The sequence below is a fragment of the Dama dama genome, chromosome 28 (assembly GCF_033118175.1).
Source record: "Dama dama isolate Ldn47 chromosome 28, ASM3311817v1, whole genome shotgun sequence".
NCBI lineage: Eukaryota > Metazoa > Chordata > Mammalia > Artiodactyla > Cervidae > Dama > Dama dama.
Window position 1 is genome coordinate 52,936,917 of NC_083708.1, and position 4,323 is coordinate 52,941,239.

The following is a 4,323-nucleotide window of genomic DNA, read 5'->3' on the forward strand; positions in this document are numbered from 1 at the left end:
AATTCTCAACAATATATTAGAAAATTAAATTCACCAATAAACATAAAAAATAATGAATCATACTCATGTCCTGGTAATGCAAGTTTTGTTCAACTTTGAAAAAATCTAATTCATCTTATCTATAGAATATTATATATACATATAATATATATATATTTAAAATATAATATATATAAATATATAAATAATATAAATATATAAAATTTATATAAATTTAAATATATATACATATAAACATATATAAATAAATAAAATATAATATATATAAAATATATTATATATATTTATATAATATAAAAATATTATATAAATATATATAATCACTCACTCATTTGAAATAGGAGAATCTTTCTTCACTTGTTAAAGAGCCTGTATCCAAAAATCTCCACAAAACCCTACAGCTAACATAATACTTAATGGAGAAACTCTGAATGCTTCCTCTTTGACTTCTAAGAGGCAGATATGTTAGCATTTACCCCTGTTATAAAAATATTACTGGAAGGAACACTCCTACACTGTTGGTGGGAATGTAAATTGGCACAGCTACTTCCCAGGTGGCGCAGAGGTAAAGAATCTGCCTGCCAACGCAGGAGATGCAAGAGACATGAGTTCAATCCCTTGGAGAAGAAAATGGCAACCTACTCCAGTACTCTTGCCTGAAAATGTCCATGGACAGAGGAGTCTCGCAGGCTATAGTCCATGGGGTCTCAAAGAGTTGGACACCACTGAGCATGCACTCACACACTCTATGGAGAACAGTATGGAGCTTCCTCAAAAAACTAAAAGTAGAGTTACCAGATGATTCTGGAATCACACTACTGGGCATATATCCAGAGAAAACCATACTTTGAAATGATACATGTACCCCGATATTCATTACAGCACTATTTACAATAGTCAACACATAGAAACAACCTGAATTTCCAGTAACTGATGAATGGATAAAAAAGACATGGCATAGATAGCTAGATATAAACATAGATAAACATACACACACATATATGTGTATATGTATATATATATATATATATATATATATGTGTGTGTATATGTATCTGTATATATATGAGCTTCCCAGGTGGCACCAATAGTAAAGCATCTGCCTGTCATGAAGAAGACACAAGAGACATGGGTGTGATTCCTGGGTCAGGAAGATCCCTTGGAGTAGGAAATGGCAGGCAACTCACTCCAGTGTTCTTGTCTGGAAAATTCCATGGGCAGAGGAACCTGGCAGGCTACAGTCCATAGGGCCACAAAGGGTTGGACACAACTGAACAATTAAACACAGCACAGTATATATAAATATATATATATCATATTATGTGCACACATACACACAATTTCCATTGCTACTCAGCCATGAAAAATGAGCTAGTGCCATTTGCAGCAACATGGATTGACTGAGAGACTATCATACAAAGTGAAGTAAGCCAGAGAAAGACAAATATATGATATTGCTAATATGTGAAATAAAAAAAAAGGATACAAATGAACTCATATACAAAGCAGATGTAGACCCACAGACATGGAAAGCAAACTTATGATTACCAAAGGAGAAAGTAAGGGAAGGAAACATTAGGAGTTTATCCTAAAACAGGGTCCTATTGTATAGCACAGAGAACTGTACTAAATATTTTGTAATAACTTATGAGGGAAAATAATCTGATAAAGAAAAAATGTGTATTTATATATATATATATGTATATATAAACCAAGTTGATATGATAATATTGAAAAATGAACTCAATTCCTATAAACAGAACTATTTACAATAGCACCAAAACCATGAAGACTTTTAGTATAACCTAAGAGGACATATGCAAGGGTCATGTCCTAAAGACTATTAAACATCAATGGGTAAAAAACAGAGATTAAATGGATATATATAACATTCATAAATCGGAATACATGATTTTGTTACTGTGTCAGTTTTTCCCAGATTATTCTATAGATTCAACACATTGTCATTACAAATTCCAGCAAGTATTTTATGGATATCATCAAGCTTATTTTAAAATATACATGAAAAGCAAATTTACTAGATTAATTAAAATGATTTTTAAAAGAAAAATAAGTGTATGGGCTTACACTATCTGATATTGAGACAATATCAAACTACATTAATTATTACAATGTGGGATTCTTTAAAGAGTAAGCACTGATCAGTATAGCAGGGTAGAGAATAAAGAAGTATAGACAGACACACACACCAATTTTACTGGATTTCAACACAGATAACAAGTCACTTTAATGGAGAGCTGATAGAATATCAAACAAATCTTGCTGACCAATTGGACATCTATTCACATCCAAGAAAAAAGAGATCATCTCAACAGATAACTTATAATCTTTTATACCACATAGAAAATTCATTTAACATGGACATAGACTTAATGTGCCAGAGAAGGCAATGGCACCCCACCCCACTGTTGCCTGGAAAATCCCATCGATGGAGGAGCCTGGTAGGCTGCAGTCCATGGGGTGGCTAAGAGTTGGACATGACTGAGCGACTTCACTTTCACTTTTCACTTTCATGCATTGGAGAAGGAAATGGCAACCCACTCCAGTATCCTTGCCTGGAGAATCCCAGGGACAGGGGAGCCTGGTGGGCTGCCGTCTATGGGGTCGCACAGAGTCGGACACGGCTGAAGCGACTTGGCAGCAGCAGCAGACTTAATGTGCAACTTAAAACAATAAAACTTATGGAAGAAATGATGCAAACATGTTGTGACATTATGTTAGACCAAAAAAATGTATAGATAAACTACTACAGTATAAATTGTAAAAGAAAATTTGATAAAATGAACTTTATAAAAATTAAAATCTTTAGCTCTATACAAGGTACTGTAAAGAAAATGAAGAGATAAGGCACAGATTGGGAGAAAATATTTGTAAAATACATACCTAATAAAGAACTGGAATCCAAAATATAAAACTATCAAAACTCAATAAAGAGGAAACAAAAAATCCAAATTGAAAAACAGACAAAAATATTTAAACCTACATTAGTTTTTACCGAAGATCATGAATGTCACCTAAACACATGAAATGATGCTCAACATTACTTTATTAATTTGTTGATAATATGATAAAATGACATGCTTATTAGAATGGGTAAATTAAAGCAATAACTAGAAGGGAGAAACCATAACAATAACAATATCAAATGCTTGAAAGAATGTAGAAGGATGGAAAGAAGGGGAGGAGGGAGGAAGGAAGGAAGGAGAAAAGGAAAACGGAGAAAATTAAGTCAATGTGTGAGCCTATAAATTGGAGGAAATACCAGCTGTACAGAAGTTTAATAAAGAAAAAGTAAGAATGAAAGTGGATATTTTCATCTTGATCCACAGGGAATTAAGTGCATAAATCTCTACATTTACCTCTGTAGCCTGACCCTGGGAAGTAGAAATAATTGAGAAAGTGCCCACAGAATCCCATTATTAGAGAGTGAAATTACATAGAAAAACCTAATCCTGAAATCCTCATGCAGGTGAAGTCTCCTTGAAGACAAGCTCGGAGACTACAGGGAGCTGACAAATGAAATTGTGTGTGAGGTCATAAGTCTCCCAGAGACTCTTGTGTATGCTCACTTTATTGGAACAGCAACAAGAGCGTCCATTTCCTGGCAACAAGAAGTGTCTGAAGAATTTATCTATCATCTAGAAGGAGTGTGAAAAATACCCTGTAATATCCTTTAAAAATATGTTCATTTGCTAGGAATGAAAATTGAGGACAGCTGCTTATAATTGGTTTGAGATTCATTCTCTAACATGAGAAAGGAAAGCTTCAGACGTTTCACTAGGTTACTGAAAAAATAAAAATGAAGCATCCTTGATCATGCGGCAGAAAATAAAACACTGTGCAAAACAATTTTTTTCAGGGCATTGGCTTTTTGGAATATGATTAATTCATAAAGGTAACAGTACTTTTTTAATGTAAAATGGAGAAGGTGCCAAGACATTTTGTTGCAACCTTAATGCATCTTATATTTTAGAAAAGTTAATATTATTGTAAAGCTCTAAATGTTTTACATATGTCTTCTTGATGAATTATCTATAATGATTCAGCTTCTATTACTATTCCTATTTTTCAGAAGAGGCAGTAGAACCAGAGGAGAGTAAATCCAATACACTTGAGCTACAAAAAATGCTCTTTCAATTGCCCTGTAGAGCCCTGTTAAACCCTCGGGGGAAAACTGTCTTTGGTATGACCTTGTCTCTATCTCTGCTTCCTCAAATGTGCCCTTCTGGTGGTTTTAGGGGTGACCTGCTTGGGCTTATTTGTTTCAGCAAAAGACCATGCTCAGACTTTTTCTGACATTCA